Source organism: Lissotriton helveticus, chromosome 6 (assembly GCF_964261635.1).
Source record: "Lissotriton helveticus chromosome 6, aLisHel1.1, whole genome shotgun sequence".
In the NCBI taxonomy this organism is placed as follows: Eukaryota; Metazoa; Chordata; class Amphibia; order Caudata; family Salamandridae; genus Lissotriton; species Lissotriton helveticus.
The window spans coordinates 1,502,536,322-1,502,561,158 of NC_136067.1; positions in this window are offsets into that span (position 1 = coordinate 1,502,536,322).

A 24,837-nucleotide genomic window follows, 5' to 3' on the forward strand; every position below is an offset into this window, starting at 1 on the left:
GACATTCTGAAGAAAAGGGAAACTGGCAGGTGTCTCCCACCTCTCCTGCTGACATATACTCATGTGGATCAGAGCATGGCTCTGCCTGGGTCGCGACCTACTGTGCCTCCACCTTGGGTGAGGGAGCAGGCGAGCGGACTAGCGCTCGGCCCGTCCCGCCCTCGGCTCTACAAAAGCCAGAGCCGGTCACTTTACTGGCGATTAGATGCTAGTGGGTGTCTTAGGCGCTAGCAGGACCAGGGCACGCTATCTTTTTAAAAATTTGCGCCGCATTGACACAGTCGCCAGCATAGTCGCGCTTACCTGCCGTATTTGCATTTCGCTGTGTTTTTAACCTCTTTTGTTGTGCAGGTCCCGGAGCTGCTTACACTGGATTTTATTTGCACTTAATCACCCTGCTCGCCCCCACCTTGCTGCTGAGTGCGCGCTGGGACCCTCCTTGGTCGCGCTGCACTCCAGTGCGGGACTTCTCTGCCCCACCTCCTGGCCCGCCCATTGCAGAAGAGATTGGCTCTGCCTGGGTCGCGACCTACTGTGCCTCCACCTTGGGTGAGGGAGCAGGCGAGCGGACTAGCGCTCGGCCCGCCCCGCCCTCGGCTCTACAAAATGGGCCCCCCTCCCAGGGAGCGCAGCGGACGGGCGCAGCGGGCGCGCCGTCTTCGCGCCGAAGTCGCGCCCAAGTCCAGCCCGTCTGCGCCCGTCCGCGGCCGGACGGGTCCAGGGGCCAGGGACGCTGCCTCTGCGATCTCTTACACCCCCTCTGCTCTAAAGAGCCTACAATCTTTCCCATGTTCTCTTTCGCCTGCTGTCAGAGCTCGCATTTCTACACTGGGAATCGCGGGGAATATCCCTTCCCACTTGGGATCGGATGCGCTACATGCTCCACCCGTCCCTATTGAATCACACATCCGAATACTATACCTAAACACCCGTTCTCTCGTTAGACACCAAACTGACATCTTCCTCTTACTCATGGCTGAGAGTCCAGATGTTCTTTTACTATCAGAAACATGGCTCACCGACGACTCCCTTCCTGACATCCTCGCGGCATTACCCCCAGACTATTATCTGCTGAATGCTAATCGCCCTGGGGGCCGTTCTGGTGGTGGGGTGGCAGCGGTAATACGCAAGAATTTAAAAATCATTGCCACCGCCTCCATGATCCTCCCCGAAGTGTATAACCTGGTTCTCAGCCTGGGAACTGAGGCGGGTGCAGTTACATTTATAATACTCTACCGCCCCCCTCACCCTATGCCTTCTTTCCCCTCATCCTTCACTGAGCAGCTTGCCAATCTCATCACTTCTTGCCCTCGTGTCGCCATTTTTGGCGATTTTAATTATTGGTTCCAACACAAGGATGCCGGGCCGCACGCCACGGAGCTATTCGAAACTCTCTCGAGCTTAAATTTCACACAACTTCTTAAGTTCCCCACCCATAGTGGTGGCCATATCCTCGACCACATCTGGATTCATGGGGTTAAGTCTTCTTGCCCGCAGATAGTGACCCTGTGTGTGGTCTGACCACTCCCTGATCGAGACTATAATCTCTGTCGATGGTCACATCAGGGCCCCTCCACTGGAGGGCGGTGTCGCCCGCAAGTGGAGGGCTGCTGACTCCTCCAAATTGCTCTCCCATCTGTCACAGACCTGTCCCTCCCTCCCTAACGATATCTGCATCGATGAGCTAGATGGTAACATTTCTCACTGGCTCACGTCAGCTAGTGATATCTTTGCTCCGCTAACCAAGTTTCCCCGCTCTCGGCATAGTAACTCCCACAAATGGTTTGACTCCCAACTAAAAACCCAACATCTGGAGCTACGCCAATTGGAGCGCAAGTGGAGGAGAGTCTACTGTCCCATGAGCAGAGACACTTACGTGGCCGCTCGCAATAAATACAAAAAAGCCATCATTGCGGCCAAAACAGCATATGCCTCCAAGAGAATCCTATCTGCCCCCTGTAAATCGAAGGAGATTTTTAAAGTCCTTGACGAATTTACCTCTGACTCCAGGATGCTCCCGACCCAGGCTCCTACACAGGAATCATGCAATGCTCTCAGCATGTTTTTTTTAGAGAAAATTGTTATGATTAAGGACACTATCCCGGTCACCTTTCCTGGCGCTGATTCTGTCTGCCCCCTCATAATGCACTCTCTCTCACACATTTCCCCTCTCTTGATTCAAAATCTTTGGCCACATTGGCCGTTCGTGTTAAATCTGGGTCCCCGGACGACTGTTGTCCACCATCCATACTACGGGACATATGCCTTTCTTTACCTGACAGTATTCTCCCTCTGTTGAACTCTTCTCTCTCTTCTGGCACGGTGCCCAGCTCTTTCAAGGCGGCCGTTCTGGTGCCTCTATTGAAGAAGCCTGGAGCTGACCCCGCAGCCTTGGCGAACTACCGGCCTATCTCCCTTTTGCCCTACTTCTCTAAAATTCTGGAAGCCCACGTCACCGCCTGTCTCTCTCAGTTCATCGAGAGCTCCAACTTCCTTGAAGCCAACCAGGCCGGTTTTAGACCCGGCCACTCCACGGAGGTAGTGATCTTGGCCGTGTTGGATGCTCTGAGAGACGGCGCTGACAGGGGTACCCCCCAGGCCCTGGTTCTTTTAGACCTGTCGGCCGCCTTCGACACGGTGGACCATAACATCCTTCTCCACCGTGTCGAGCAGGCCGGCATCCAGGGCCTGGCGCTGGCATGGGTCGAATCCTTCCTGACCGGGAGGTCTCAGACAGTCAGCTTGGGTACCTTCAGGGCACCTAGGGAGCGTTCACTCTGCGGGGTCCCCCAGGGCTCTTCTTTATCTCCTCTTCTCTTTAAACTGTATCTCCAACCTTTTCTCTTTTCTCTGAGGCAGTGGGACGTTACCGTCTTTAATTACGCTGACGACCTGCAACTCATCTTTCCTCTCAATTCTCTCTCTGCTATTTCTAATTTCCAGGCGGTTATGGTCCACATTCTCCAGTGGATGAGCCAGAATCAACTTAAATTGAACCCCGGGAAGATGGAGCTCCTTCTCCCTGGTAAGAGCTCTTCCCACTAGGGTCCGCACTTCTGGCCGGCAGAGCTTGGCCCTTCTCCCACCCCTGTGGCCTCGGTGAAGAGTCTCGGGGTCACTATTGACTCCGAGCTATCCCTTAATCCCCAGATAGGGATGGTGGTCTCTTCCTGCATGTATCAGCTGCGCAGGATCAGGAAGGTGGCCTATCTCCTGACTCCCTAAGCCCTGATTCAAGTCATCATGGCACTCGTTCTCTCCCGCTTGGATTTCTCGAATTCTCTCTATTATGGCCTGCCTAAGGTCCTTCTTTCTAGATTACAGATCGTCCAGAACCAAGCGGCGAGACTGGTCTTTGGGACTCCGAAATGGCAATCCGCCAAACCTCTCCTCACCAAATTACATTGGCTTTCTGTCACTTCGAGGGTAGCCTTTAAGATCGGTGGCCTCACTTTCAAATCCCTAACCGGTCCCTGCCCTGCCTTTCTGAAATCCCTTATCAGCCCCTACTTCCCTTCACGCAACCTTAGATCTTCTCATCTCCGCCTCCTGGTTGTTCCCTCTTTTAAATTCTGCAGAATCGGTGGTCGGATATTCGCACTTTTGGCCCCCAAATTCTGGAACTCTCTTCCTCCTTCGCTTAAATCCTCCAACTCGCTTATCCAATTTCGCAAATCCTTAAAAACTTGGCTCTTCCCACAATCCGGTTAATCTCCTCTGCCTCCCTTAGTATCAGATCAGCGCCAGGAAACCCACGGTGACAGAGCGCTCTATAAGCTCACCTTAACATAACATAACATAACATTAGGAATCAGACAAACCAATTAGAGAATCTCACTTCTGCAGCTGATATGGAAGAGCCATACCCTGTACTCTGAAATCAGTACACACACAAGGTTTGGCATGCTACAAAAAAGTAATATTTATCAAGTTCTATTCCCCCACATATAATGTATAATGTATCATAATTATTAATAATCTACTGAACAAAATAGATAAAGGGGTGAATGTTAGATACTCTCCAATCATGTATCATTACACTTCCCTAACCAATAAGTGTAAACCCTATCCCCATTAGGGCGGAGGAACGTCACCCCCCTGCTGCCAGCGCCACAAAGTGAAAAATAAAATGGTAATAAAATGAATTTATTACCATTTTATTTTTCCATTTCCCCAGCCCGAGCCGTATTCCGGGGCAGGGCCACTGCTGCTGGCTGACAGCAGGAAAGTGGTGCTCACTCCTCCAGTTTAGAGTGTGCATGCCATTTGGGCTGGTTAGCTTGCGACAGGCAGCCTGTTAAATGCACTTTAAACCTCTTGTTGGAAATGGCCCTTTTTGCAGAGTTAGCCCCGAACTTTTTGCCTTTGTGCTGATTTTTTTTGTTGGCCCTAGGACATTGAGGTACTTTACCACAGTTAACCAGTGCTAAAGTGCAGGTGCTTCTCCCCTAAACATGATTACATTGGTATTTACCTGATTGGTATATTTGGTTTACCAGTAAGTCCCTTCTAAAGTCGTATACCATATACCCAGGGCCTGTAATCTAAATGCTACCAGTGGGTCTGTAGCACTAGTTGGGCCACCCACACAAGTAGCCTTTCAAACCTATCTCAGGCCTTCCATCGCAAGTCCTGTGCATGCTGTTTTACTGCCACTTCGACTTAGCATTTAAAACCACTTGCCAAGGATTAAACTCCTCTTTTATTACACATAGGCCACCTAAGGTATGCCCTAGGTAGCCCTATGGGCAGGGTGCTAACTAAAAGGTAGGACATGTACTTCAAAGTTTTACATGTCCTGGTAGAGACAAGCAGCTAAATTCGTTTTTCACTACTGGGAACTTTGGTCGTTGACCCTTAATCACAGCGGCATTTCCAGGACCTTGAACCACAACTCGCCGCACCTGCTCCGCGGGTGCCGCTTCGCCGCATTGGACACCGGGACATTTGGTGACGGACTGCAGGCTACCGGGTGAGTGCGGTCAGCGGGGCTGCGAGCGTGCAGGGGACTCCATTGCCCAGGAGTCCCTGCAAGACCATTTCCTAACTTCCGGTCCGCTCTCCCTGCTGCCGCCCCCCGCCCTCAGCGGTCTTAAAAACCTTTCCCATCCCTTCATCTGCGGGACGCATTTCTGCGCACAGAGGCACTTTGGTCGTTGACCCTTAATCACAGCGGCATTTCCAGGACCTTGAACCACAACTCGCCGCATTGGACACCGGGACATTTGGTGACGGACTGCAGGCTACCGGGTGAGTGCGGTCAGCGGGGCTGCGAGCGTGCAGGGGACTCCATTGCCCAGGAGTCCCTGCAAGACCATTTCCTAACTTCCGGTCCGCTCTCCCTGCTGCCGCCCCCCGCCCTCAGCGGTCTTAAAAACCTTTCCCATCCCTTCATCTGCGGGACGCATTTCTGCGCACAGAGGCACTTTGGTCGTTGACCCTTAATCACAGCGGCATTTCCAGGACCTTGAACCACAACTCGCCGCACCCGCTCCGCGGGTGCCGCTTCGCCGCATTGGACACCGGGACATTTGGTGACGGACTGCAGGCTACCGGGTGAGTGCGGTCAGCGGGGCTGCGAGCGTGCAGGGGACTCCATTGCCCAGGAGTCCCTGCAAGACCATTTCCTAACTTCCGGTCCGCTCTTCCTGCTGCCGCCCCCCGCCCTCAGCGGTCTTAAAAACCTTTCCCATCCCTTCATCTGCGGGACGCATTTCTGCGCACAGAGGCACTTTGGTCGTTGACCCTTAATCACAGCGGCATTTCCAGGACCTTGAACCACAACTCGCCGCATTGGACACCGGGACATTTGGTGACGGACTGCAGGCTACCGGGTGAGTGCGGTCAGCGGGGCTGCGAGCGTGCAGGGGACTCCATTGCCCAGGAGTCCCTGCAAGACCATTTCCTAACTTCCGGTCCGCTCTCCCTGCTGCCGCCCCCCGCCCTCAGCGGTCTTAAAAACCTTTCCCATCCCTTCATCTGCGGGACGCATTTCTGCGCACAGAGGCACTTTGGTCGTTGACCCTTAATCACAGCGGCATTTCCAGGACCTTCAACCACAACTCGCCGCATTGGACACCGGGACATTTGGTGACGGACTGCAGGCTACCGGGTGAGTGCGGTCAGCGGGGCTGCGAGCGTGCAGGGGACTCCATTGCCCAGGAGTCCCTGCAAGACCATTTCCTAACTTCCGGTCCGCTCTCCCTGCTGCCGCCCCCCGCCCTCAGCGGTCTTAAAAACCTTTCCCATCCCTTCATCTGCGGGACGCATTTCTGCGCACAGAGGCACTTTGGTCGTTGACCCTTAATCACAGCGGCATTTCCAGGACCTTGAACCACAACTCGCCGCACCCGCTCCGCGGGTGCCGCTTCGCTGCATTGGACACCGGGACATTTGGTGACGGACTGCAGGCTACCGGGTGAGTGCGGTCAGCGGGGCTGCGAGCGTGCAGGGGACTCCATTGCCCAGGAGTCCCTGCAAGACCATTTCCTAACTTCCGGTCCGCTCTCCCTGCTGCCGCCCCCCGCCCTCAGCGGTCGTAAAAACCTTTCCCATCCCTTCATCTGCGGGACGCATTTCTGCGCACAGAGGCACTTTGGTCGTTGACCCTTAATCACAGCGGCATTTCCAGGACCTTGAACCACAACTCGCCGCATTGGACACCGGGACATTTGGTGACGGACTGCAGGCTACCGGGTGAGTGCGGTCAGCGGGGCTGCGAGCGTGCAGGGGACTCCATTGCCCAGGAGTCCCTGCAAGACCATTTCCTAACTTCCGGTCCGCTCTCCCTGCTGCCGCCCCCCGCCCTCAGCGGTCTTAAAAACCTTTCCCATCCCTTCATCTGCGGGACGCATTTCTGCGCACAGAGGCACTTTGGTCGTTGACCCTTAATCACAGCGGCATTTCCAGGACCTTGAACCACAACTCGCCGCATTGGACACCGGGACATTTGGTGACGGACTGCAGGCTACCGGGTGAGTGCGGTCAGCGGGGCTGCGAGCGTGCAGGGGACTCCATTGCCCAGGAGTCCCTGCAAGACCATTTCCTAACTTCCGGTCCGCTCTCCCTGCTGCTGCCCCCCGCCCTCAGCGGTCTTAAAAACCTTTCCCATCCCTTCATCTGCGGGACGCATTTCTGCGCACAGAGGCACTTTGGTCGTTGACCCTTAATCACAGCGGCATTTCCAGGACCTTGAACCACAACTCGCCGCATTGGACACCGGGACATTTGGTGACGGACTGCAGGCTACCGGGTGAGTGCGGTCAGCGGGGCTGCGAGCGTGCAGGGGACTCCATTGCCCAGGAGTCCCTGCAAGACCATTTCCTAACTTCCGGTCCGCTCTCCCTGCTGCCGCCCCCCGCCCTCAGCGGTCTTAAAAACCTTTCCCATCCCTTCATCTGCGGGACGCATTTCTGCGCACAGAGGCACTTTGGTCGTTGACCCTTAATCACAGCGGCATTTCCAGGACCTTGAACCACAACTCGCCGCATTGGACACCGGGACATTTGGTGACGGACTGCAGGCTACCGGGTGAGTGCGGTCAGCGGGGCTGCGAGCGTGCAGGGGACTCCATTGCCCAGGAGTCCCTGCAAGACCATTTCCTAACTTCCGGTCCGCTCTCCCTGCTGCCGCCCCCCGCCCTCAGCGGTCTTAAAAACCTTTCCCATCCCTTCATCTGCGGGACGCATTTCTGCGCACAGAGGCACTTTGGTCGTTGACCCTTAATCACAGCGGCATTTCCAGGACCTTGAACCACAACTCGCCGCATTGGACACCGGGACATTTGGTGACGGACTGCAGGCTACCGGGTGAGTGCGGTCAGCGGGGCTGCGAGCGTGCAGGGGACTCCATTGCCCAGGAGTCCCTGCAAGACCATTTCCTAACTTCCGGTCCGCTCTCCCTGCTGCCGCCCCCCGCCCTCAGCGGTCTTAAAAACCTTTCCCATCCCTTCATCTGCGGCACGCATTTCTGCGCACAGAGGCACTTTGGTCGTTGACCCTTAATCACAGCGGCATTTCCAGGACCTTCAACCACAACTCGCCGCACCCGCTCCGCGGGTGCCGCTTCGCCGCATTGGACACCGGGACATTTGGTGACGGACTGCAGGCTACCGGGTGAGTGCGGTCAGCGGGGCTGCGAGCGTGCAGGGGACTCCATTGCCCAGGAGTCCCTGCAAGACCACTTCCTAACTTCCGGTCCGCTCTCCCTGCTGCCGCCCCCCGCCCTCAGCGGTCTTAAAAACCTTTCCCATCCCTTCATCTGCGGGACGCATTTCTGCGCACAGAGGCACTTTGGTCGTTGACCCTTAATCACAGCGGCATTTCCAGGACCTTGAACCACAACTCGCCGCACCCGCTCCGCGGGTGCCGCTTCGCCGCATTGGACACCGGGACATTTGGTGACGGACTGCAGGCTACCGGGTGAGTGCGGTCAGCGGGGCTGCGAGCGTGCAGGGGACTCCATTGCCCAGGAGTCCCTGCAAGACCATTTCCTAACTTCCGGTCCGCTCTCCCTGCTGCCGCCCCCCGCCCTCAGCGGTCTTAAAAACCTTTCCCATCCCTTCATCTGCGGGACGCATTTCTGCGCACAGAGGCACTTTGGTCGTTGACCCTTAATCACAGCGGCATTTCCAGGACCTTCAACCACAACTCGCCGCACCCGCTCCGCGGGTGCCGCTTCGCCGCATTGGACACCGGGACATTTGGTGACGGACTGCAGGCTACCTGGTGAGTGCGGTCAGCGGGGCTGCGAGCGTGCAGGGGACTCCATTGCCCAGGAGTCCCTGCAAGACCATTTCCTAACTTCCGGTCCGCTCTCCCTGCTGCCGCCCCCCGCCCTCAGCGGTCTTAAAAACCTTTCCCATCCCTTCATCTGCGGGACGCATTTCTGCGCACAGAGGCACTTTGGTCGTTGACCCTTAATCACAGCGGCATTTCCAGGACCTTGAACCACAACTCGCCGCATTGGACACCGGGACATTTGGTGACGGACTGCAGGCTACCGGGTGAGTGCGGTCAGCGGGGCTGCGAGCGTGCAGGGGACTCCATTGCCCAGGAGTCCCTGCAAGACCATTTCCTAACTTCCGGTCCGCTCTCCCTGCTGCCACGCCCCCCTGTTTTACACGATCTCCTACTTATTGACCCAGCACTCCCGCAGCGCGGGACGCAGCCCGGGGCGAAGACCGGGCAAAGAGCGGGCCGTTTGAGGCCGTTCGAGGACTAAGAGGGCTGGGCTGGGCCTCCCCCCCTTGTTGGTACATATTACAGTTTTATTGTTGGTTGTATTGTTATTTATTCACTTGTATTCTGTAAAATGTGCTCATGGGGTAGTCGGAGCAAAACCCTCATGGCTGCCAGCAATTCCAATAGAACCCTGGACGATTTCCTAGTCAAAACCAATTTGGCTATTGACGAGGAAATCAGTAAAATGCAGCACAAGGTTTCTTTAGAACTTGATGCTGCAAGAAGGCTGTCAGAACATATAGCTAGTACAAAAAAATCCTCCCTGGGGAATATTGCATCTGCCCGTACCCCTGATCGTACAGTAGCTCCCCGGCCTTTGATAACAACGGCAGCTATTCATCCCGCACCGTTAACTACTCTTTTAAACTCCCCTCCCATCCCCATTTCAACTCTAGTGCAACAAAACAAAGTCCCTGTCCCGCTAACTAGTGGTATAGGCTCCATCTCTTTTCCCAAAATTAATCTAATTGCGAGATCGTGTAGTGCTAAGAAAGTAGCAACCTATAAAAAGAAATGTCTTGCGAGATCTATTTATGCTCGGAAAAAAGCTAGAATTGCAAGATCTCAGTTTTTTAACAGTAGACGGGCCATGGGTTCTCTTGGGGCGAAAGATGATAGCTCTAAAACCACTCCCAGCGTTTTGGGTGGGGAAGTTGCTCCCGGCTTATCAAGCCTGGTGGAAGACAACATCCCCACCATCCCCCCAGGGAATAATAGTGCGATCAATCCGGAGGGTCGGCTGAGTAGACCTGTGAATGAAAGGGATGGGGATGAAGAATTCCTTAAGATAGTTTGGGGTACGCTTAAACAATTACTATCCCCTCTGGAACTAAGACTTTCCCGCATAGAGAACAATTTGTTGGAAATGGATAGGACTATAGTCACCCTGGCTAGTCTGAGTTTAAAAGAAATGGAAGCTAAGCTCCCATGTGTAACCGATTCTATTCCTCAACTTAAGGTACCTGTTCCCATACTACCTCCCCCGCATGTATCTGAAAGTATCCCCGTGACTTTGTCAGCACCTAAACCAATACCTAAGCCTCGTACCACTACTTCCAACCTTATAGCATCTACCCCTAGCCTAGATGTACCAAGATCTCTTTCCTCGCAAAAACCTGTTCATAGACAGAACTTTATCCCAAGAGCAGCAGCCCACCATGCCTCAAGGCCCGAACGCATGAATTACCCTCTACGACAGGTTAGTCGCCCTAACTTTCGTGGAGGGTTTATTGATCTCCCTCCTGAAGCTGGGTCCTATGTTATTATATTAGCTGGTGTCCCAGAATTGGACCCGCATTCCCAGGAGAATGATCTTTCTTTAAAAAACAAGGTCATTCATTGGCTTAATTCTAATAAACAGCTCCCCGGTCATCATAGAAGTAGTGTTTTAATGGTGCGGAGAGTGCCTTGGATAGGCCCCACGCACAAGTCTATAGCTGGTGACTGTGTCGTGGTATCATTTGCTGACCCCCACACAGCCCAGCATCTTTGTGCACGGCCATCTTACGAAGTTAATTCTTCTATAGTAGTGAGGCCACTTACTTTTTTTTACCCTCCTAGACACCAACCTATGCAGGAGGGCTTATGGTCAAATGTCCAGCACGCTAGACGGCCAATCCATATGGTTGATGGACATACTCAGCATAATTGGTGGCAGGGGGCACCGACATCGAATATGTTCGGCTGTCTGGAGGACGTCGACTGACATGGGGAGTCCGGTGACTTATTGCCATTAAGGAACTCTCCTCATACTAGGGAGGTAGTTCCATTTACTACCTCAATATTGCCTAGTATCGACTCACCTCCGCCTAGAAATCTGATGAATTCTCCTTACTCCAGGGAGACAGTCCCACTTACTACCTTAATATCGCCTTGTATTGGCCTTACTTCGCCTAGAAATCTGAGCCCAATTCCAGACCCTAATGATATTCTGGGTAAGTCTAGGTCAGAGGAGTCGGGCCTGGTACTTACTCCCGGAGCCAATGGTACGGATCATCCATTGAGGGTGGCATCCTGGAACATTGCAGGGCTACGGGGACGCCTGGACAATGTTGATTGGACCAACTTCATTGACCTATATGACATCATTATTTTCCAGGAAACATGGGCAACAGTCCCCTTATACAGGGTGGGTTATCTTAATTTCTCAAAACCCGCCACCCAGAGTCTTAAGGGTAGGGCCTCAGGTGGCTTAACCATCTGGATTAAAAATAATCTGGGCTTTCATGGCAAGGAAATACTGGTAGAGAGTGTGGATCTTTTGTGCATTATCCTGAGTAAAGCCAACGCCACCGATCTTTTTTTGGTTGATGTCTATGCCCGTGGCTGTCAGGGTGGGAGAAAGCAAACCGTCTTGAATGACCTTGATCGAGTACTGAAGAATTTCACAGCCGATCAGATTGTTATCGTAGCGGGCGATATGAATACATCTTTTGAGCCCATACTCACCTTGGCAGAGGACGTGGGAGCGGAGGAGGATACAGCATGGAATATTCCCCCGCTAACCATCTCTAGGGGAGTTAGGGGTACTGAGGCAGCCTTACATTGGCTGGGTTTTTGTTTAGAATGGGGCTTTCGGGCTGTTAACGGGCGTACACGCTCCGACAGATTAGGGACAAATACCTTTGATAATGGCCTAAGCTCCAGCCGCATCGACTACATACTGATCAAGATTGAATGTTGGTCTATTGTGCGAGATATGGTGGTAGAGCCCCGACCAGAGAGCGATCATAATCCTCTTTCACTCGAGATTTTGGTTTCCGGCCTGGGCGCCCCAGTCAGGGGAACTAACTGCTTGACGTCAGATGTAGTTTTGTGTGACAATAGACGTCGTGTAAAATGGTCCAGGGTCCTAGATGATCTAGCGCTTATCGCCAAGATTGAGGAGAAGGTTCGGAGCGTGAGGAGTAGGATGCCACCACTATCCCCCTCTGGTGTCGCTGACTCAATAATCACCAATCTCCACGAGGAGTGTTTTTCGAGTCTTAAAAACCTCCTTACCAAGCCCTCAAAACCTGTCACCACTAAGGCGTATAATAAATGGTACAACAAGAGCTGCAGAGATGCTCACAGCAGCTTAGTAGCTGCAGTTAAGGCCAGGAATCTTGTTGCCATCAGGGTTGCTAGGCAGTGTTACAAATATACTCTCTGGGCGGCCAAGCGGGATTGGGATGACTCCTATTGGCTCGCCCTCCTTAGAGCCTGTGAGTCCTCCAATCTAACCAAATTTTGGCTGATCGTCAGGAGGGGAAGGGCTTCAGTTGCCCAAACACCCGACAATTACGTGTCAGCACAATCTTGGGTGGAATTCTTTTCGGCACAATTTAAGGACCCAAGTATAGCACTGGACCGAACAATAGCTACCCTGCTACCGAGTTCTCTCCCACTAATAGAAGATAGACTTACCTTTCTGGAAACTGACACTATACAAGCACTTGAGTCAGTCCAGTCGGGTAAAGCTCCTGGCCTAGATGCTATCCCTGCGGACCTCTTCAAGCTTAATCCTGACTTATGGGTTCCTTATATCACGCTATTGGCAAACAATATAGCTGCGGGGGCAAAAATTCCGAAATCTTGGAAAGGTGCGGAAATCCTGCCTGTATATAAGAAGGGTGACCGCTCCGTCCCAAACAATTATCGGCCAATTAGTCTGATCGATGCGATTCAGAAAATTGTCTCTAGGATGATTTTAGTAAAAATCCAGGGCTGGATCGACACTAATAACATACTTTCCCCCATGCAGGCAGGGTTCAGGTTTGGCACCAGTACCATTGACCAGGTTCTTCGGTTTTCACTACTCTTTTGGAAGGTGGTCTTTTTGGGCGGCGGCGTAATATACGCCGCGTTTGTCGACCTTAAGTCGGCCTTTGATTTAGTCCCAAGGAAGAAGCTATGGGAAGTTCTTAGATTAATGGGCCTTCCTTTAGAGCTTTTGAGCCTTGTCCAGCGCTTACATGAGGATAATTTCGCTCAGGTAAGATGGGGTAGTCAGGGGCAGGTGACTAAATGCTTCCCTGTACAGCGTGGGGTGCGTCAAGGCTGTGTCCTGGCCCCCACTTTGTTTCTTTTGTTTATCAATCAGGTGGCCCAATATTTTAATAATACACAGTCCGATGAACCAATGCTGGGTGGTCGTAAATATCCTATGCTTATTTTTGCAGACGATACCCTCCTCCTTTCAAAAACAAGAGGTGGGCTCCAGGTTGCCTTGAATAGATTTTCTGAGTTTTGTAAAACAAACGACTTACAAATAAATGTTGAAAAGACCAAATTTATGGATTTTTGTAAGAAAACCCCTCCGATTTGCTCTGTGTCTCTAAATGGGGTTCTACTTGAGCAGGTCAAGGTCATGACATATCTTGGTGTGACTCTTGATCACCATCTCGACTGGAACTCCCAATTGGAGACGTCCAAACTGAAGTTTAATAGGTTGGCTGGTTGTTTGGTTCTTGAGCAAAAGAACTCCTTTACAAAACGTATTACCCCAGCCCTAAAGATCTATGAGGCTAAGGTCCTTTCTGCAACCCTATATGGAGCCGAAGTCTGGGGCCATAAAGATCTCTCATGTTTGGCTGTGGCACAAAATAGGTTCCTACGGAAGCTGGTAGGTCTCCCGCAGTCTGCACCTATAAAACCTTTGTTACTCGATCTAGGTTGTAGACCAATTAATGAATTGGCCCAGTATCGCCTTGTGGCACTCTGGCGTCGCCTTTGGTCCACTCGCGAGCTTAGTCTCTTTGCCCGGGAACTAGACGAGGTAAAATCACTATGGGGTGCACAAAAAATACCCTGGTTTAGGGAAGTTAGAAACATCCTACATATGATGGGCCTTCCAGAGCTTTGGTCAAACCCAGGGGGGACTATTTTTCCATCAAAACCTGAGTTTAAGGCGCTCTTTTGGGCATGGAAAAAATCTATTTTAGTAACCCAATCTCTGGATACTAATTTAACAGGATTATTCTTACAGCACAAGGTTACTCCCTCTCTTGAGCAGTATTGGGACCTGATAACCAAGGTGTTAGATCGTAAACTTTATCATCAGTTCCGTACCGGCACCTTGCCTGTCAATTCCTTTACCGCTAAATGGGATGTGAAGACAGGAAGCAAATGCCCCTGGTGTCCTGACCAGGAAGAAAGTATTGGTCATCTTTTCTTTGGTTGTCCTGTCTATCGAGCACCTAGAAACAAATGGCTTAAACCCATATGTGCATCCCTGAATTGTAGTGGTTATCGTGAGGCACTCACAAAATTACAAGTTGTAAGATCTGAAACAGTGGTGGTTTGTGTTGCTAAATTTCTGGGATGGTCCTGGTTGATTCGAACCAAGAGCCTGAGTACACCTGTGCACTGATCGTCCTATTTAGATGTATTTTATGTATACCTGTTTGCGTACTGTGTTTTTAGTCCTAAGGACATCCAGTGGATTTTTATATTGTATATGGTTGTATATTGTCTTTTATGAATTCTTATTATTCGAAATAAAGACTAATTGAACCTTGAACCTTGAACCACTACTGGGAGGCCTTCTCCTCTCATAGACTAGCATTAGGAATTCCTTAACCCCTTCCCTGCTGCCGTCGGCCGTTGGCCGCCGCGAGCACTACCTTCGTAGTGCTGCGCATGTCCAACGGCCAACGCGGCCCCGCCCGCGCAAGAGAACGCCCGCACCAAGGCGGAATTACTGCCGCGGTTAACGGGTTAAAACACTTTTAAGTTGTAATTCCTAATTAGAAAGTAGTAGCTAGTTCATGTTTCATATCTTTGGAACGGTAATAATAAATCTTCTTGAGTGGTAAAGTTGGATTTGACATTACTATTTTAGAAATGCCACTTTTAGAAAAGGATCTAGTGCCTCTTGTTGTTTGTAGGTTGTATTATAGGACTGGTGCCTTACACATTGACTGATAATAGGCATTTTTTGTCTGTGTGTTATGTATATAATGTGTATATATTGTGTAAATATGAATACGTTTCATGTATAGTAACCGTCCAATTCATGTTGTGCAAAGTGTAACTTTATGTGAATTTTTGTTATTGAGACTGTACCTTTCTTGTGTCATATACAAATCATTTTTGTGAAAAGAAAAAATCGAGTAAAAATACTAAATGATCAGTGGGTCTGCTTAGATCAATTGGGTAAGTGTGACCATAATTTGTCATTTCAACTAACCTACCTCGCCAATATACTCTTTGTTGTTATAATTGAAGTGGTCTAGGCTAGGTAGTGGATAGACCCAAGCCTTTGTTGTTTTCTTCACTTTTAGAAAGTGGACATTTTTCTGCTCTTAACTTTGCTTTGTGTACCTGCAGCCTGTCTCCAATATACATCTGGGCTGGGTGGCAGCTACAATTTGTGGATTCCCTCTAGACAGCCACAGAATGCATTGCCTGCATCTTAATGAAGTTTGACGACACAGTGACCCGACTGCATGGAAAAGATCGATGCATCGTGCCCTCAGTGTCGACGCTCGGCTCCATCCAAGGTACTTTTTCAGTGGGACCTACGTGAGTCTCGTATCGAGCCTGCCCTCCATCGTGTTCAGCCTGAACTTTTGATTTACCCCGATCCCTCGTGACCTCAGGTAACCTTTTACCGCTATTGACTTCTGTACTGTTTTGGCATTTATTTAAATCTCGACTTCTACTGATTAGATTTTTGTCATTTTGGTCTTGTTTTACTCAGATAAGTATTCTGTATTTTTTGGAACCTTTTACCGCTATTTTCTTCTGAGCACTGTTTTCACATTTATTCACATCTCGACTTCTACTGATTAATTGTTGTCATTTTGGTCTTGTTTTACTCAAATAAATATTCTCTATTTTTCTGAACCTGTGTAGAGTCTTTGGTGGTGTATTCATTGCGACACAATAGAGAAATGGAGTTTAGTTTTCCTGAACTCAGAATGTAGAAATGCATCTTTTAGTAAAGATAATTTTTATGTTCTGTGTTTGAAAATACCACTTTTAAGAAAGTAGGTATTTTCCTGCTTAGCCATCCTATGTGCCTCTGCTGGGTTGTGTATTGACTGTCTAGTTTTGGAGTGACATGGGCTGGGGATGTGCATTCACTGTAGACAGCCACTGGGGGTGTCGAGGTGTGTCCTGTCTTTCCTGGAATGGGTTAGGGCTGGGCTGAATAGACCTGGGCTGTATTTAGAGTAGTGGGAGGAGTTTTACTAGCGCCTGAATAGGCTGGTCAGCATTTAGAGGGGTGGGAGGAGATTTCTCTTGCACCTGAATGGGCCCTGTCTCCCTTGCACAATGCTGTCGCCACCTCCTGCCGGGAAGCTGGACCAGAGAGGACAGAACTGGTTTGGGCTGAGCACAGACATCCTCTGCCCAAAACAACAAAGAGAAGCAATATAAATATCGGGGCCCAGACCCCAGAACTTTAGATTACTGCTGAACTAAGGAACCTGCCAGGACAGGAAGAAGAGCTGGAAAAGCTGTCAGAAGGAACTGCCACATTGCTTCGGGCTCTGCTGTGTTGGCCTGCTGCTTGCTGCTTCTGTCTTGGGCAGGGAAAGGACGGGAGCGTACTTTCATCATCCTACTGTTAGAGTTTTCTCCAAGGACTAAAAGTAGAGTTTGCCTCCTGTTGGAAGTCTCAGGGAGATAAAAGACTTCCTTCAGAGAACTCTTTTGGGACCAAGAAGACTGCCATGAAGAAAAGCTGAAGAAGCTGTGATGAGGAGCTACCACTTTGCTGTGTGCTTTGCTGTGTTCGCCTGCAGTGGCTGCTTCTGTTTTGGGCAGTGAAAGAAAGGACTGGACTGAACTTTCTGCAACCTCTTTGTGTGAGTTTCTCCAAGGGCTAGAGGTAGAGCTTGCCCCCTGTTCAAGAAGTCTCAGGAACAGCAAAGACTTCAAGTTCATCTGCTACCAGCACTGGGAACTGTGTGTTTTGTGCTGCAACAGAAGAAAAAGCAACCCGACGCCGCCACAATGCCGCTGCTGACTCCGTGTCCTAAAGGCACTGCAGAGGGCACCTCTGCACTGCAGCCCTGGTCTCACCAAGGACGCCACCCGATGCTGCCACCGAGCCACTGCTCGCACCACAACTTGTGGGCACCGCACTCCGCACCGCCTCGCTTCACGCCGCTGCCCTAGAATCACCTCCTACAACGCTCCACGCTGACATCGATGCCACTGCTTGCACTATGGGTCAAGGGCACCACTTGTAAACTTACACTACGCACCACTCTCATCCCGCACAGCCTATCGAAGCTGGCACCATTGACTGCAGATCGTCAACCGACGACAGCACTTCCACAACGATGATGAAGCTGCTTGCATCGTAACCTGCCAGCACCGTGACTAACACCGCATCACTAAGCATTGCAGCCCTGGTCTCACCAAAGCTGCTGGATGACCGTCACCGAGCCGCTGCCTGCACCACGACCAGAGGGCACCACATGCCTCACTGCTGCACTTCACACAGCAGCCCCGACGCCTGCCAATGCCGGTGCTCCCGACTTTAACCGCGAGGAGTTGGAGCTGTAATGCGTATGACTCCAGGACCCGATGACTCCTGCACTGACCTCCACAACTGACGCCTGCGGACGCCGGCTCTCCGGGGCTTAACGAGAGGTTGCCGATGCCCTGCATTTCTAAAGGTAATGTTTTGTGGATCTTCCTGATGCCGTAGCTGGCTCGTGACACTGCAGTCAGCCAGAACTGTTTGGATTTGTTGTTTACGATGCAGTGATAGCCCCGGATGGAGTTAGCAACTTCAAGGAACTGTATTTCAAGTCTATTTCTGAGTATTGATATTTCTGAGAACTGTATGGTGGATTTTTATCAGTTTTGGTCTAGTTTGCACAGATAAAATATTGATTATTTTTCTTAAAACTGGTGTGGTGTCCTTTTGTAGTGTTTTCACTGTATTACAGTTGGTTATGTTCAAATGCTTTACACACTGCCTCTGAGATAAGCTTGACTGCTCATGTCAAGCTACCAAGGAGGTGAGCCGGGGTTATTTCTGTAGTGTATCCCCCTTATCCTGACTAGAAAGATAGGTCCCTATTTGGACAAAGGTGCAAACCATTGTCAAATAGAGACCCCATTTCTAACAGTTACTGTGCGAGTGTTGCACAAATACTTTACACATTGCTTCCTAAGTTAAGCCTCTTAGCTCTGTGCCAAGCTACCAGAGGGTGAACACAGGTTAATTTAAAGTGTGCCTCTAGCTTACTTTGACTAGGATTGTGATCCCTACTTGGACAGGGCGCAAACCTCTGCCAACTAGAGACCCAATTTCTAACACCTCTCTGCTCAGCTGTCTTATACAGCTGGGTGGAGAGCTGACACAGGCTCCCAGTACCTGCGAGAGCATCAAAGCATCCCGCTCCAGCCAATCCTGGCACTGCTCTCATGCGGCTTAATATAATCAGCAGCATAATAATAAAATAATAAAAGGGGTTTTATCATGCGCAAACATAGCCCAATGGGCGTCAAGGCGCCTAATTCCAAATCAAGCTCATAACATAGACCCAGCAGCTCAACCTGTATAAGCTCTCGAAAAGCACCACGTTTTAAGGGCCTTTTTAAACAAGACTAAAGAGGGTAGGGTCTTGATCTCCATTGGCAAGATGTTCCAAAGCTGTGGAGCAACAACGGAGAAGGCCCTGGCTCCCCATCTGGTGAGCTTAAAGCGAGGGACAACAAGTTGGAATAGTCCCGAAGAGCGCAAACACCGTGTGGGATGGTAACGGGTAAGCAGAGAGCTGATAGCGCCATTAGATCCATCCTCGAGTGCTCTATAGGTCAAGCACAGAATTTTGAAATTGATTCTGTGTTGAATGGGCAGCCAGTGAAGGTCTCTCCTCGCAGCAGTGGCAGAGGAGGCCCTGGGAAGATCCAGGACAAAGCGTGCAGCGGCATTCTGCACTATTTGCAGTCGGTGTATAAGGCCCTTGTTGGATTCCATGTAAAGAGAGTTGCAATAATCCAACCTGGAACCAACAAGGGCGACTGCAATCTGCTTGCGTGCTTCGAGAGACAAATAGCTGCGAATTCTGTTGAGCGTCCTGATCACGCCCCAGCAGGTCGAAACAGTCCGATTCACCTGAAGGGACATCGAGAGTGAGGTGTCGAACACTACACCCAGATTTCTGGCAGACTGAGAGGGAGTGGGGCAGATGCCAAGAGAAGGGGGCCACCACTCACTCGACCAGATGTCTTGGTCCTTTCCAAAAATCAGAATCTCAGTCTTGTCGCCATTTAGCTTCAAGAAGTTGGTAACCATCCAATCTGCAACATGTTGCATACAGGACCTGAAGCTAGAGGCAGATGTTATAACAGAGGACTGAGTGAGTGAGACCATAATCTGGGTGTCGTCAGCGTATGAAACCACCTCCATCCCCTGCGATCTTACTAGCCTAGCAAGGGGGGCCACGTAGATGTTGAACAGGGTCGGACTTAGTGCCGACCCCTGTGGCACCCCACATTGCAAAGACTTAGCTGGGGAGAGGTGGTTGCCGAGCATCACTCTCTGTTCCCTATTAAGGAGAAAGGAGTTGAGGAGACTCAGGGCCGAACCGGTGACACCAGCCTCCCTAAGCCGAGATGTTAAAATGGCAGGAGACAAAGTGTCAAATGCGGCCGTGAGGTCCAATAGCACAAGAACAGTTGTTTGTCCAGCATCAACCTTGCGTCGGATGTTGTCGACTACAGAGGTGAGAGCAGATTCTGTGCTATGATGTTTTCGGAAACCATGCTGGGTAATGTCAAGATACTCCGAAGCTTCAAGGAAAGAGGATAGATGGCGGTTCAAGTGTGCTTCAAGGATTTTTGCAGGTGCAGGGAGCAAAGAGATGGGTCTGAAATTTTTCAAGAGGCCAGGATCGAGTGAAGGCTTCTTAAGGAGCGGCTTCACAATGGCCTTCTTCCAGGTAGATGGAAAGATGCCTTGATCAATTACCCTGTTCATTACCTCAAGTAGGGGGGGGAAGGAGGCTATTCCTACAATCTTTTAACTTTTTGAGAGGCAGAGGATCTAGTGGAGAGGAGGATTTCGTCTTGTCTAGAAGAAGATTCAGTCCCTCCAGAGACATAGTAGGAAAGACAGAAAGGAAGCTAGAAGGGCCAGTATTCAGTGCCTCAAAAGAGCTTATATCAGAAGGAGAATTTTCAACCAGGGAGAGACGTTGTACTTCTAAGGAAGTATGGATGTCATAAATTTTTGTGTGAAAGAAGTCTGCAATATCGTCACAAAGACGTTGAGAGCTAACTACGGGATCTGGAAGTTGGAGGGAGCATAGAGAGTCAGCTATTTTAAAAAGCTCCCTAGAGGAAGTGAGTGAACTAGTAAGGTTGGAGAAGTATTCCTGTTTTTCCACAATCACTTTCTGCTTATACTCCCGTAGAGCAGACTTGTGAGCCTCCCTATCCATAGGATCCCAGGATTTCCTCCATTTCCTCTCACTGCTTCTGCAGCCCTGTCTTAGAAGTCTAAGATGGTCTGAGAACCATGGCGCTGATGGTTTCCGCCGGGCTACATATCGCAGGGATGCAGGGGCAAGCTTTTCTACTGCGTTAGTAATGGAATCCTGCAGAGATTGTGCTGCCTCATCAGCGCCTTTTAAGGAAAGAGCCTCAGGAGTGGGGACAAAAGGGGCAAAGGCCTCATCAGTAAGATTTCTAAAATTTCTTCTAGATACGAAAGGGGTAATCCCTTTCTTAATAGAATGAGAAGTAGAAAAGGTTAAATGCAGCGGAACCGCAAAATGATCTGTCCACACCAACGGTAAAGGTGTACCGCTGGAGAGTCTAGGATCATTAGAGAAAACCCCGTCAAGAATGTGACCTGCTATATGAGTAGCATTGGTGACAAGCTGAGTGAGATCACAAGCTCCAAGAGATTCAACCAAGGATAGAGTATCCTTAGAGTAGACATCATCGAGATGGAAATTGAGGTCACCTAAGATGGTGAAGGAGGGCTTTCCGAAGTAAGGTTCAAGGATTCTCAGCATATCAGAGGCGAAATTAGCTCTGTAACCAGGCGGCCTATAAATCAATATGCCCGTAAAAGAGATTGAGGGGGCGCAGGTAATACAGAAGTATAGGGCTTCGAAACGATCTTGGGGCGAGGAAAGTAAGTTGACCGTACACAGCAGGGAGGATTTAAAAAGAATGGCAATGCCTCCTCCTCTACGTTTAGGTCTGTCCTGCCTATGTAGAGAATAGCCCTCTGGAATGGCTAAAAGAAGATCGTGGCCCGAAGAATCAGTGGCCCAGGTCTCTGTGATGAAAACCCAGTCAGGCTGCCTTTCATCCACAAAATCGTGGAAGGCTAGATTATGCTTAATTAGCGAACGCGCATTTAATAGAAACCCAGTGTTATGGAAGACAGTGGGTCTTAGGGAAGAAGGACAAAGGCTGGTAGTAAGAATGGCCAGGGGATGAAAAGGGGAAGAGCAGGCCGTACAGCGGCAAGAGTGTAAAAACTCTAGCGGAGTGAAACGGTGTATGGAGGGGCACGCAGGAGGTCTGAGAGCCAACAGCGCAGATGGAGCATAGCGCATAAATATCTTACCAGGGAGTAGTGGAGCGGAGGCCAGGTTCAGCCCGACCTGCAGCCCGTCCTCAGCGCGGACGGGCGCAGACGGGCTGAACTCTGGCGTAACTCCGGCGTCATTCTGGCGTTCCCGCAGCGCGTAACCGCTGCGCGTAAGCATGGCTCAATTTATGTACTGCTCGCCTCCTAGAGAGAGGACTAGAGCGTGCAAACAATCCCCCAAAGCAAGATGGCCGCCACCGAGACGTGGGCGAGGGACCCGCCTAAGGCGGTGAATCACCAATTAGAATGCGGGAGAGAGGGGCAGAGATGCAAGTGTGCATGGCCGGCAGTTCTAAAAACAAGGTAAAAGCTTGAACTGAAATTAAAATTAAATGAGCAAAAACTGGATTTTTAAAATTTCCTGTAAGCTGCTAGCAGGTCGCGCTGCGTGCTGCGTGTAGAGCGCTGCTGGTAGTGCGCTGAGCGATAGGAGAGCAGTGTCTGGGTTGGTGTGGAGAATTGCTGCAGACCAACGCCAAGTGACTGAAGCAAGAGGACTGGAGGAGGCAAACCTGTGCATGCAGTGGGTCATTACATTTTTTTTTTTTATTTATAGCCCACTGACAAGCACTGTAAGATACTCACACTGCCCTTAGCCTCAACGCCAGAGCTCTCAGTTGTGGTTCATTGTAAACACTGTTTATAACAAGCCATGACTGACAGCTTTGGCATTCACCTTAAAGTCCTTGCTCCGCCAAATATTTAGGGTTCCAGCCACTACTGCCTATCTTAAAGCATAATTATTTCACAATTTTATGTTGATTCCTGTAAAGCCATCTGCATGGATTTATGCCATAAGGCCAGAAGTCAGATTATCCAAGAACAGATGAGTGTTCCAGTATCATGGATGCTAAATTAAATGTGATGTAATGCTCATAGAATGGCCACATACAGTTCAAGTATTCCTGCTTTCTCGGATATTGACATCAGCCCTAGAAAACCTAAACATGTTCACCATTCCCTACAAAGCATCCAGGTATGGATCAGGACATTGGAAATAAGAGCACCTTTCTGACAAATAATATAAGTTGAAAGATATCTCTTCCTAGTCATAATTTTGCACACCAAAGGTTTCCAAAAGGTTGCCCACCGTAGCAAATCTGACATATCTCATATATATGATTGTTGTAGATGGGTGGTAACTTTCTTGTCAAAATTATCCCCAAACCTACAAACATACTTTCACCTAGCTATCTCATCGGTATGTAATGTCTATGTTTTCTGATTTAAAACGTATTTTGAATAATCACTGTCAGCTATTTGCAGCCACCAAACTCAGATGCTAAGTTTTTTTAAATCCCTCCTATCCCAGGGCCAAGAGCAGCGGCGAGGAGAAGAAGCCGTGCCCTTGTGATCTGACTATGCCTTTTGGGTTCCCGCCCATGACCCCAAAGGCCAATTTCCTTCTGATCTCCTTTTCTACTTCATTAACCTCCCTTTCTCTCCTTGTTTATTGTCCCTTGTCCTTTTCCCTTCACAGCGCTCCTACCTATGCTAATTTTGGTTTTTTTCATTTATTTTTTCTTTTCTTGTGCTTTTAATCCTCGCATGCTCAGATCACTTCCCCTCCCACTTGTGTCTGCTTCTCTAATACCAGCACAATGATTGCTTCCAGATATCCACCCTCCCCCATTCTATTTTTACTTACTTTTTACTACCTTTTTTCTTTCTTCGTATGATTTGCATTAAGCTTCTCCACTAATATGTCTAAGAACAGGGAGCAGCACTGCAAACATTCCTGCTGTAAGCTTCATGTATAGCAGGGAGAGATATAGCCTGGAAAATAATATTGTATTCTTCTTTATTGTTAATAGTATTATTGTTAAAAATAGTGTGTGGAAAGTAATATTGTATTCTTCTTCTTTATTATTAATAGTATTGTTGTTGTTGATAAAAATAGTGTGTGGCTATTGATAATTGGAATAATGAACCATTATTAACCAAAGTAATTGTAATAATGAACTGTTATTAATCAGGGAATCTCTTTTGTAATAGTTATTGTTATTTGTATTTGGTGGTCTATGTGAGTGTGTAATTGAGATATTTCGAATATGTTTATGGGGAATTATATTTGTAGTAACTTACTATTTGTGTTTAAACTTAATTTAGCATTTCTGTTTTTAGAATATGTTATATTGTGTTTTGTGATTACAGTGCCACAGAAAACTAAGTTATTAATATTATTATTAAAAGAAGTAGTAGTTGCAGCATCTTTAGTGTAATAGTAGCATTACTACTACTCAGTTTCAGAGTTATGACACAAACCAATGACAAATTGCTATACTAGGAGCAGTGCTTTATATGGACAGGTACTGTTAGGTACAGAGGACCTGCCCTTCTTTAATTTTAAAGGTAGAGACTCAAACTAAGCAGCAAAGTTCCGAAAGGGCAAGAGAAGATATATTGTTAGGAGCCGGAGCTCTCGACTTTGGAAATGCAGAGCCAGGATTAAGTCTCAGTTTGAGTTTGAGGGGAGAGGATGTGGATGTGGGATAACGGCCGGAGCTGCTCACTTTAGAGCTGGGGAACCAGGTTCGAGTCTCGCTGTCGGCTCAACATCCTGTGATTCTGGGCAAATCACGTAATCTCCCGGTGCCTACGAAAAATAAATGTGTCCATGTGTAATGTTAACTGGTGCTCATGTAAAGCGCTCCAACGTCGGGTCGAGTTCGCGCTATATAAAACTGCCTCCCCTCCCCCCAAAAAAAGACACATCCACGTGGTTAGAAAAAAAAAGTGATGTGACCTTGTATAATTCAACTAGTGCTCTTGGAAAGCACTACAATCCCTACGGGTCGAGTTCGCGCTACATAAAAAAAAGTTCTGAAAAGAGGTAAGTAGCTTGAGGCGCTGTAACAGAAGTTTGTGCTCCCGCGAGCCTTGGGGGAGGGGCTGCCGACACCCACCCTAGTGTTTAGAAGCCGAGTCTGTGTTATGTCTCGTGGCCTCGGTGTTTTGTGTTAGGCTGACCCCGGCATTGTACGGCTCCGATTCAAACTGGCGCGCAAACTTTCTCATCTAATCTCTAGAAGGGAT